The sequence below is a fragment of the Gracilinanus agilis genome, chromosome 6, assembly GCF_016433145.1.
Source record: "Gracilinanus agilis isolate LMUSP501 chromosome 6, AgileGrace, whole genome shotgun sequence".
NCBI classification, from domain to species: domain Eukaryota; kingdom Metazoa; phylum Chordata; class Mammalia; order Didelphimorphia; family Didelphidae; genus Gracilinanus; species Gracilinanus agilis.
The window spans coordinates 30,515,249-30,527,456 of NC_058135.1; the positions used below are offsets into that span (position 1 = coordinate 30,515,249).

The 12,208-nt window shown below is 38.0% G+C and overlaps 1 protein-coding gene across 1 annotated transcript in view; it reads left to right on the top strand.

The window, feature by feature from the left end:
* Window positions 1-223: 223 nt before the first annotated feature.
* The window catches only part of RASSF6 (Ras association domain family member 6), a 73,267-nt gene continuing 61,282 nt past the window's right edge, over window positions 224-12,208 (top strand). The window contains exon 1 of the mRNA XM_044680050.1: window positions 224-303. The gene's annotated coding sequence lies outside the window, so the exon portion shown is untranslated. The remainder of the gene's footprint in view (window positions 304-12,208) is intronic.

A 12,208-nucleotide genomic window follows, 5' to 3' on the forward strand; every position in this document is an offset into this window, starting at 1 on the left:
AGAGAACAGGCAGCCGCTAAAGCGTTAACCGAGCGTCAGTTTCCTTCTACAGGTGTGTGGTTGGGAGTGTTCCTATCGGCTGCTCCTCTCCAGGAAAATAAACACTCCCAACATGCACTGAGCCACGGGAGTGTCTCAGGTTTCCAACACGCCCCAGCTCGTTAAGTGTAAGAGTAATAATTAACAGCTTGGACTTTATTAGGCTGTGGAGGGACATCTGTCGGGAAGAGAGCTTCCTACCATGCTCAAAGCAAAACCAGGCGTACCCCAGCCTTTCCTCCTGGGTTCTGACCTCCTTGCCAGGTAAGGCAACTTTTTACGCTGCAGGCATCCCTCACCCGTGGCTAGTACAAAGATTCGCTGCTTCCCAGGAAGACTTTGTTCCACCAACTGGAGGGAGGGGGAAGGTCAGTGTTAGAATGTGTGGAATGAAGGAGAGGGAAGGAAGGAGCCCAACCCCCTTGATCCAGCCCCTTCAGATCTAGTTATCACGGATCCAAGTTGGGGCCCTGGGCTCCGACATCATCACTGCTGCACCTGTCCTAGGAAGAGATAAGAGGTCTTGAAGCCCACCTGCGTCAGATCAATCCCACACTGAACTATTCTCTTCCCTCCACACTTTTCATGCTTTTTTCCAAGTTCAAAGCAGCAGTTTTTGGAAAGGACCCTTAAGCCTTAAAAGATCACCTGTCTGTTGTGTTATTTAAAATATTATCCCCGTTTCACAGCTGAAGAAACCGAAGCAAACAAAAGTGTCTTGCCCAAAGTCACACAGTTAGGGACTGAGATGGATTTGAACTCTGTAAATATCATATTTTCTCATGATAATATTTTTTGTTGTTCAGTCTTATCAGAGTATTCTGTCACCCCATTTGGGTTTTTCTTGGTAAAGTTACTGGAGTGGTTTGCCATTTCCTTCTCCAATTCATTTTACAGATGAGGAGCTAAGGTAAATAGGGTTAAGGGATTAGCCCATAGCTGGTAAGTATCCAAAGCTGGATTTGAACTCATGAAGAGGAGTCTTCCTGATTCCCAGTCCAATACTCCATCTGCTCCACCACCTAGTTAACCATGATAATAATCATAGTAACTAGTATTTATATAGGTTAGTTCTAAGGGCTTTAAAATTATTATCCCATTTGATCTTCATAACAGCTCTGCGAAGTGAGTACTATTATCCCCATTTCACAGCTGAAGAAACCAAAGCAAACAGGAGTTAAATGTTTTGCCCAAAGTCACACAACTAGTAAATGTCTGAGATGGCTTTGAATTCTGGTCTTCCTGACTCCAGATCCAGGGATCTAGTTACTCTGCTACCTAGCTTTATACAATGATGCTTTTAAGGCCTCTTTCTCTGCTCATTGGAATGGTTAAATTATAGTTATATAATGTTTAGAAAACAATTGGAGGGTAGTGGGATGGAATCTGAACTTGACATCAGAAGACCCAAGTTACAATTCTGATTCAGGCACATTCATCATATGTGCCTTCTGGCAAGCAACTGAATTCAGACCTCAGTTTTATTGGCTATAAAATGGAGTGATAATAATTTCACAACCCACCCCCTGAAAGCTGAAAAGTTGGCAAACACGGTTTGTAATTAGAAAATGCTTTATTTATGGTTTGCATTCTAGAATTAGAATCACATTAAATTATCCTTTTTCATATAGTGGGACAAGAAGGAAAATCCCTACAGATGGATGGACAATTTCAAGGAAGACTGAGAAACTGTCATCAATGATGATGACAAGAAAAAGTGATCATTAGCCCAGAGTTTAGAGATCCTACTCTCCTACAATGTTCATATATAATCCAAAGTAATTTTTAATTGATTTACTTTAAGCACAATTAAAATACTTGCAATGAACCTCCAAGATAAATACTTAGTAACAGAATATTGAGGCAATTACCTGAAGGAAAAAGTAATTAGTTTAAGTAAATTCAAGATAATTTGAGAAGGCAAAAAGCAATTACAGAGAGATAAACAGCAAAGACCTGGGATCTGGCCTGAACTTTGAAGAAACCTAAGGATAAGAGGTGTGGAGGAAGAGTATTTCAGGCATGGTGTAGGGAACCTTCTGGCAAAGCCACAGAAATAGAGGGTGGAAAACAGAGTTCAGAAAGCAGGAACAAAACAGTTTGGTTGCAATATAGCTCACATGAATGGGAGTAATGGAGATGAGTCTAGAAAAATAAACTGAACTATGATGGGCATTAGGTAATAGGGAGTCCTTGGCTGTTTCTGAGCAAAAGAATAACATGCCCAAACTAATGATTTAGGACAGTGAAGGACAAACTATGGCCCATGGGCCAGATGCAGCCCCCTGAAAAGTTTTATCAGGCTAAGCAACATTATTGCTAATCTGACGAATACAATGAGTAGGATACAATACAATGAAACTTCGAAAGAGTTGCCTTAGGAACAGACTGACAGATGAGCATTTCCTTTCCTTTAGCCCCCTCTTTGCCCATCACTGCTTTAGGAAGATTATTTTGGGAGTTGGGTGAATTAGAGATGGGAGGAAATAGAAGTTGATGAGAATCTGGACTAGTGAAGAGCAAAGGAAAGATGTAAGAAATATAAGAATAGACAAGACTTAAAAAATGCTGGGGATATGATAAAAAAAGGAAAACTAAAGGTCAAGATTGACTCCAAGTTTGTTAACCATTTGATTGGAAAGATAACGATGCCATCAATAGAAATAATGTAGTTTGAAGGAGAGATGAATTTGGAAGGAATAAGAAAATAATAAAATTCTAATTAACAATAATAACATCTATATTGTGGTATATTATTATTATATATTATTATGAAACAACCAGACCTGACATAATCATAAAGTGTTGAGATAATAATCATTAAGTCATCAGTTTATAGTGTTAGAAGTCTTAGGGGTCATAGGATCAAAAGAGTCCATCTAGTTCAACTCCCCATTTTATAGATGAGGAAACTGAGGATCTGGGAGATCAAGTAACTAGACTGATATCACATGGGAGCAAAACTATAATATAAACTCATTTCTTTGACTCCAAAATCCAGCTACCTTCTTTCTATTATACTAAATTATTCTCTATGCATAAATACTTCCAGTAACTCTCATTCATTTATGAGTTTAGAATTTATATGAGTTTAAAGTTTAGAATAATTATGAATCTTAAGATTCATCTAAATGTTCGTATATTTTACAGAGGACACTGAGTCCCTAAGAGATATTGAGGCATTTCTAGGGTCACATAGTTGATTACTTATCAGAGCCATTTTTATTTAAAAATGCCAATCTAATCCCATTTCTTTTTTTTTTTTTTTGCGATAGAAAATTGTAAGAATGTTTATAATATAAGCAAAGGGAAGCCACTGGAACAGGCAACTACTATGGTCAGATCTGTGCTTAGGAATATCACTATGTTAGCTGTTTGGAGAATGGATTGTAAAGAAGCTAGAGTAAGAGTGGGGGAGTTCAATTAGGAAGCTATTGTAATAGCCTAGGTAAGAGGTGATGAGAGCCTAGAACAGGATAGTGACCATATGAACTGAATGAAAGAAATATCTTGGAAGTAGAATTGAAAAGACATAAACTCTTTATATATGTGAGATTAGAGAGAAAGAAGATTCAAGGATGAGTCTAAAGTTGAAAATACAGTTATCTGAATGGACAGGGCCACTCAAGAGAAATAGACATAGTGAAAAGAGGAATGGGTTTTGGAGAAAATAGAATGAGTTCTGCTTTAAATGTAAGATATCTATGGCTCTTCTAAGGAGAGGTGATCAACAATCAGTTGTAAATGTGGGACTGGAGTCAGGCAAGATAAAGATTCAATATGTAGATTGGGGAGTCTTCTCCTAAAAGATGATGATTGAACCAATAGTAGCTGATGTAGATGACATGATCACCAAGAGACAGTGAAGAGAAAGAAGACCAAAGAGGCCAGGTCAGAGCCCTAGGATATACTCAGGAATGAGAGAAAGGATGCAGATGAAAATACAGCAAAGGAGACTGGGGAATGAATAGAAATATAGGAAGACATCAAAGAGAGAGAGCAGTGTCAGGAAAATTCATGGAAGGTAGAATATCTCAGAGATGAGGGTGGTCCACAGTGTCAAAAACTGCAGTAAGGATGAAGAATGAGTAAAGACTTTAAGATCCATCAAATAAGAGATAATCAGCAAGTCTGAAGAGAGCAGTTTCAAATGAGTGTTGGTATTATAAACCATGTTATAAGAGATTGAGAAATAAGAGGAAGATATGAAATATATTAATAAGGAAGGGCTTTTTAGGAGTTTGTGAGAGGAGAGACAAAAGATGAAAGCTCATTAGGATCAAATAAAGAAATTAGTAGATGGCATGAAGCTAGAAAGGTTAGCTAATACATTGCAGAATTGGTATCCAAAAAATGAGCTCAACAGTCTGGGGTGGTGGGACAAATCTAAGAAGATGAAATTTAAAAGGGATAAATATAAAGCCCTTTCTTAGACTTAAAAAAAATCCAGTGCATCAAGGTAGAGCTAAGAGGATGTAACATTAAGATATGTGGAGGGTAGGAGAGGAGAAATCTTGGGGATTTCTCTTAACTACATTATTAATACAAATCAATGAATAAATATGAAATATGTCTGCTCAAAGAGCCAATTTCATCTTAAGCTGCATGAATAGTATTGAATATTGAGACACAAGGAAGATAAGATTTAACACTCTACTCATTAAGAGCCAGATCATATCTAAAGTAGTGCTTTCCATCCTAGAAGCCGCATTTTAAGTCTTCATAGCCACATCAGCAAGTCATCTTTAGGCAGATGACTCAGTAAGTCATTAAGATTTTGTAGCCACATCAGCAAACTGGCATCCATTTAGGGTCAGTTGACCAGGATGTCAAAATGCCTGAGAACTATGTCACATGACAAACAATGGAAAGAATAGATTACCTTTAACCTGGAGAAGGGACTAAAAGGAAATATTCAACTCGAAAAAAAAACATGGTGCAGTTGATAGGGCACTTGACTTTGTGTCAAAGACTCCAAACATTCAAGTCCTGCCTCAGACAGACACATAACTGTGACCCTGAGCAAGTCACTTAACCTTTTCCTGTCTCAATTTTCTCACTTTCAAAATGGAGTTAATAGCATCAACTGCACAGGATTTGAGGAATTGGAGGAATTGAATAAGGTAACATGCAAAGTGTTTTTGTAGCCCTTAAAGCACTGCTATTATTTATAATAGCTCTTTAACCAGTTTTCCCATAAATCTTGCCTCTTGGCTGATCTGAATGCCAGCAAGGATTGAACATATATATTTACATAAATATTGGTCCTTTTGTGGTAGAAACAGTATCTGAAGGCCCTACTCTATATAGGCTGGGTTAGTTTTTCCTTAAAACGTATTGAAACTATCCTGAAGACTTAACTGGATCGTGGATTAAAGGTTCAGGTCCTTGATGGAGCTTAAAGTCAGGACACAAATGGCCATCTTGGATATCACTTTAGGTTTCTGACCAGCAGACCCTCATAGAAAACAATCAGGGAAATTGGCACAACTGAATTCAGTTGTCTTATTTCATTTTTTTAAAAAACCCTTACCTTCTACCTACTACTATTCATTTTTTTAAAAAACCCTTACCTTCTACCTACTACTTATTGGATCCAAGGCAGAAGAGTAGTAAGGGCTAGGCAATGGAGGTTAAGTGACTTGCCCAGGGTCACACAGTTGGGAAGTGTCTGAGGCAATATTTGAACCTAGGACTTCCCGTCTCTAGACCTGGCTCTCAATCCACTGAGCTACCCAGCTGCCCCCTCATTTCATTCTAATATTAAACCTGAGGAACCAGGCTAGCATGAATCAGAACTGCCTTGTTAATCCTTGGTAACCCAAGAAATTAAGAACAGTACAAAATAGACTTCAAACTTGTGTGGTCATTTTCCAGTCTTGGAAAAGTGGCAGAGCAGTGAAAGAAAGTGAGCATTGGGCTGTTAGAGAATCATGCAATGTTTGGGCCATCTCTAAACATTAACTAAGCTGTTGATACTCTACAGTCATGATCATTGTCAATGAATAGACATAAAATTAGAGGAAAGCCGTCTTATCAGTCTTGATGTTCTCCTTAGAAATGAAACCAATGAGGCTGGATTTAATGGTTCACATCTAAAACCCCAGATACTGTGGAGGCTGAAGCAGAATTCTGAGCTTCCCATAGTAGGCTAAGCTAGTCAGGTGTCTGCACTAAGTTAAGCAAGAACATTATGAGCACCCAGGAGTGGGAAACCCATCAGGCTGACTAGAAAGAGAGGTAAGCTAAAAACAGAACAGTTCAAAGTTCTCATAGTAAACAGAAGTGAGATCATGCTATAAGAAGCTGCTTTATTTATAGCCTGAGTGAGATAGGGAGACCCAGTTTTTAATATTCAATTAATAAATGCAAAATGGCACGCAAATTTTCCTTGGAACATTAAACAACAGAGTTGGCAGATTTCATTTTATCATTCATCCAAAGCAATTGAAAATATTATTTGTCATTTGATTAAGAGGATAATGTAAAAAGTCACAAAAAAAGCCTAGCTCTTTCACATAAACCCTAAAGAAGACCTAAAAAGTCACCAGAGGGAACAATGCTTAGTCAAAACACAAAGAGAAATGGCAGCAATTTCCTTCATCCAATCCAGGACTTCACAAGATGATGGACAGAAGCCTATAGATTACTGGACAAGGACTCATGCCAGGGAATGTAGAAGCCAAAATAAGCTCCCAGAAATGGCCTAGAGCTTATGGGTGCTTTTAATCTCTAGATCACCAGTGTGGCCTTAAATCAAACTTCTCTCTCAGGATCAGAAACATGTTGGTGCTCTGAGTAGGGATGAACCAAGAAATGTAGAAACCAATACAAAGTCCAATAACCAGATGTCCTTATTAAAATAAAGTTTTAAAGTAAGCTTCAATCCATATTCAGAATCGTCACTTCTTTCTCTGAAAGTAGATGGTATTTTTCATCATAAGTCCTTCAGAATTGTCTTGTATTATTGTGTTACTGATAATAACTAAGGCATTTCACAGTTGATCATCCTACAATATTGTTAATATTATGTATAGTGATCTCCTGGCTCTATCCACTTCACTTTGCATTGGTTCATAGAAGTCTTTCCAGATTTTTCTAAAACCATTCTGCTCATCATTTCTTATATTACAATAGAATTTCATAACAGTCATGTACCACAATTTGGCTATTCTATAATTGATGAGCATCCCCAAAGAACTTCCAGTTCTTTACCACCACAAAAAGAGCTATCATACATATTTTTGTACAAATAGATCTTTTTCTCTTTTCTTTTACCTCTTTGGGATATAGTCCTAGTAGTGAAATTAGTGGGGAAAAGGTATTTTAGCCCTTTGAGCATAGTTTCCAATTGTTCTCCAGAATGGTTGGTCTATTTCATAATTCTACCAACAATGCATTAGTGTAATTTCTCCACAGCCCCTCTAGTGTTTATCATTTCCCTTTTATGTCATATTAACCAGTCTGATAGATATGAATTGGTACCTCAGAGTTATAATTTGCATTTCTCTAATCAGTAATGATTTAGAACATTTTTTCATATGATTATATATATATGCCTTTGATTTCTTCATCCAAAAACTGCCTGTTCATATCCTTGGACCATTTATGAAAATTGGGGGATGACTGTGATACCCAAATATTTATTAAGTATATCAAAAAGATGAAACATGACCTTCATTCTTTCATCTCTTTATCATGCCTTCTTTTCCTTTACTGTCTGATGCCTCTACTACCTACCCTTCAAATGTTATAGGGAATATGTTGAGGCCAGTGAGTTATGTCTCCATAGGTCAGAATAAGTTTTTAAGAGCCACCAACATCAGATTATCATCAGAGTAAAAGAAAAGAAAGAGCAAAAGATTGCTTTCCCATTTACTTCATTATTGATGACTCATTTTCCAGAAGCATGTCCTAACCTTTCAGGAATTTCTAAAATATTTTGTTCTTAGGTCTCAGATTTATCTATGACCTGCCCAATTTTCATTTAACAGTGGGGAAAGAGGGGGAGAATTTATTTTGGTTTTGCATTAAGATTCCTTTATAAAGCCATTCAATGATTTAAAGACATAGCCAATCCTTTCATCCAAACACCTAAAATCTCCTTGGGTTATATGATATCTATAACCAACAATAACATAGTTTTATTCCATCTAGCATAGGTCACCAGTGATTATGATTGACAGTGAAAATACAGCACAAATATCCAGTCTTCCTAAAGATAGGTTAGCTACTTTTGTTTATTAATCCAAATAAGCATGGAGATCTAGGTTTAAGTCTAGCCTTTGACATATGGTAACTGTATGGCTGGCCAAATCACTTAACCTTTTAGGACTCCTGGCAGCCTGCTAAGACTAAAAGTTGTAGAGTAGTCATTGTTCTTCGTTGGGAGTTCCCAATGCCAAAGAAATCACAGGTCCGATTCAAAATAAAACATAGCCATGTGAACCAAATAGAAAACCCACTGAATTTGCTTCATTCAATCCTTTTTTGAGATGCAGCTCGGGAAAGTTGAGGAAACACTGCATTTGGACTCTAAAAGACCTAGGTTTGAATCCAATTAGGGCAATTTACCAGGTATGTAACTCTGTGAAAGTGACTTCACTTTGCTGAACCTATTTGTTCTTCTGTAAAATGGATATTAATGTTTGTGCTACCATGGTAGTATATTTTTTTAAAGCTATATTTGGAATCAGAAAACCAGAATTCAGATTCCATATGACTTTAGGCATGTCACATAATCTCTCCAATCTCTGTTTCCTCATTCACAAAATACAGGAATTAAATTAGATGATTACTAAGAGCTCTTCTAGCTTTAAACTCTCTGATCCCACTACATATGGATTTGATGAGAGAAATGTCCTGCCAAGTTTTGAATGCCATACAAATGTGAACTAGTATCAGCATGACTTGTAGCTGGAGCAATCCATATGTGTCATCTCCCCCATTAGAATTTGAGCACCTGGAAAGAAGGGCCTGAGTTATTTTTCTGTTTTTGTGGAAAATACCAATGAATGGTGCTAAACATTAGCTTTGTACACGCAATGAGCGCTACAAAAGCTTTTTCCATTCATTCATTCATGATTATGATTTTAACTCCAAGAATTCTACCAGGAGCATTTTAAATGACCCAGAACATCCCACATATCCTCCTATCTAATTTTCTGTAATGCTTGGAGAATAAAGAAGCAAGCCTACATACCACCATGGGCCCTGGATGTCAGAATACACACATACAGTCTTTCTGTTTCCATATGGCTTGCATCAGTTTTTGTTCACAAAGTGCTCTTTTTTGAAAAATAGTCACGTGCTCTAAAAAGAATGACAAGTCCTGGGGAAATAATATCATGGGAAAATTATCCCATGGCACAGTTATTAAACCTGAATAAGAACCAATAAGAATAGTCCATAGGACTATACTCAGGTGAGTAAGAAGATTAGAAAATATCTAGCTTTCTAGGGCCAACAATCCCAAGAGAATTCTATATCATCCTATGTTTGAACTATAATATATAATTTCAAAATTAATAAATGGCCTTTAGGGAAATGGAGTGAGTGAAAGAATAGAATTAGTGTTCATCTGAGAAGTTTTCCTAGAAGAGGAAGACTGAGAAATAATCAGATTTCCAGCCATGCCACTGCTGGATTTATACCCCAAAGAGAAAATAAGGAAAAAGACTTGTCCAAAAAAAATTATAAGCTGCGCTCTTTGTGGGAGGCAAAAAATTGGAAAATGAGGGAATGCCCTTTGATTGGAAATGGCTAAAGAAATTGTGGTATCTGTTGGTGATGGAATACTATAGTGCTAAAAGGAATAATGAACTGGAGGAATTCCATGTGAACTAGAACAACCTCCAGGAATGCTTCAGAGTGAAAGGAGCAGAACCTGGAGAACATTGTACACAGAGACAGATACACTGTGGTAAAATTGAATGTAATGGACTTCTCTACTAGTAGCAATGCAATAAGGACATTTCTATGGGACTTATGAGAAAGAACATTATCTACATCCAGAGAAATAACTATAGAAGTAGAAACACAGAACAAAAACAACTGCTTGAACATATGGTTCAATAGGGGGGATTGGGGATGTAGACTCTAAATGATCACCCTACTGCAAATATCAATAATATGGAAATAACTCTTGATACACATGTAAAACCCAGTGGAATTGCTTGTTGGCTATAGGAGGGGAAAAGGATGAGGGAAAAGGGGAGGGAAAAAACATGAATCATGTAACCACGGAAAAATATTCTAAATTAAATAATTAAATAAAAAATTTTCAAATAAAGAAATAATCAGATTTATCTCAAAAGGAATATAAAGCTGCCTGGAAATGAAATGAAATAGAAAAGCAGAAAGCACTGTATCATTTTTACTTTTGTCATTTTAATTTTAATCTTATTTTTAGCAGTAACTTTAAAAATATAGCCTTCATTTAAATCTATCAGTTTTGTCTGAAAGCATATAGAACATTTTGTACTCATAGACCTCAACCTCTGCAAAAAGGGGAGATTTGTGTATTTTTCAACTCTTTTCTGGAGCCAAGCTTGGTCAATATAATTACACAAAAGAGCACTGTATTGTTTATAGATGGAATTTATCTCCCAAACTATGTAACTCTATCTCCAACACCTTGCTCTTCTCTTTTTTAATCCATTTCTGATCATGGGCTTAGAGGTCCAGCAATAAGCTTTTTCAGTACTGAAAAAATAAGGAGAAAATGGACATCTTCCACTTCAGCCCACTTAACCCTCCATTTAAGCTAAACCCTGTTAACCACTGAGCTGAGAACATTAAAAAGGAGGTCACTAATGTCAGAATTCACTCTCCAAAGCTCATGGTTGGCTAGGAGGATATGAGGCAAAACATAGAAGACTGATCAAGTCAGAACTTGATTTTATTCTATGTGGGTACTTGCATTTCTGTTTGCTTTATGGGAACAGGGTTTGTCCATTTGGGTTGAATTGTTGTTATAAAAAAAGGAACATACTCCCCTGTGCAGGCTACTGTTCAAATAAAATATAAAAGCAGTTTTATTAGACTGGCCAGTTCTATAACTTGATCCATAATTGCATAGAATCTCTAATCATTTCAGCCCTAGTCCTTATTTTCCCAAGCACATTCCTTTTCTTCAGAAACCACTTCCTCCCTAGACCAAATGGATGGGTAGGAGGAAAAGAAAAAAAGTGACCCTGGTTGTGAGCTCTAAGGCAGCCTTCTACGCTTGTTTGAATGTTTATGTTACTTGACCAAAAAAAAAATAAAATGTTTGCTTATGTTACTTGATATCACTAATAAATTACAAAGACATATCACAAATTCAGTGTTCAAGACTAAGAAAGGGGAAATCATCTCATGAGAGATTTCCTTGGTTTTACTCCCATTTGAGGACTGAGCAGAGTAGAGTTTTTGTAATTTCTGAGATTATTCCAAAACATACCTAGTAGACTGCCTTTAAATCTGGAGAGAAAAAAAATGAATAAAAGTCAGCAGTGCGGACTTCCGGTTAAGATGGCGGCAGAGTAAGGAGCAGCTGCTCCATCTCTCCTAACCGAAGCATACAAGACTCCTCGAGGGGACATAAAAACGAATCCAGACAATCGAAGGAACCCCACAACAGGGTGCAGCATTGAAGGTATGCAGAATTGGGGCATTTCCACACTATAAAGGGGTGAAACAGCTCTCACTAAAACGCGAGAGGAAGAAGCCCCTCCACTCCACCCCCACACCATGCACAGCGCCAAGGCCAACACACAAGAGTGAAAACAGGAGTGGGGCAACCAGTAAATCACTAGCAGCCCCAGGGCTTGTACCTGTGAGCTGCTAGATGTGGGACCCCAAATGGCTGGGGAGACCCATGGACTTTCCCCAGCATCTAAGGGGGTGAAGGCTCTGCCCCGGGCGGAATAAAGAACCCTAAAGCAGAGACTTTCCCTGGAGCATATGCGCTGGTGAAGGCAGTGCCCCGGGCGGAATAAAGATTTCCAGGACAGGCTAGGACAACCAGCGAGGACCCGGAGCAGACGGGAGCGCGGCTGTGGAAGCAACCCCAAGACCACTGAAGGAGCCTCGGGCAGGGGGACAGACTGGGGACTACCAGGAGGCCTGACCCAAGGACAAGAAGACCAGAGCCATTGGAAGCTTAGAAAGCACAAGCAGACCCTGA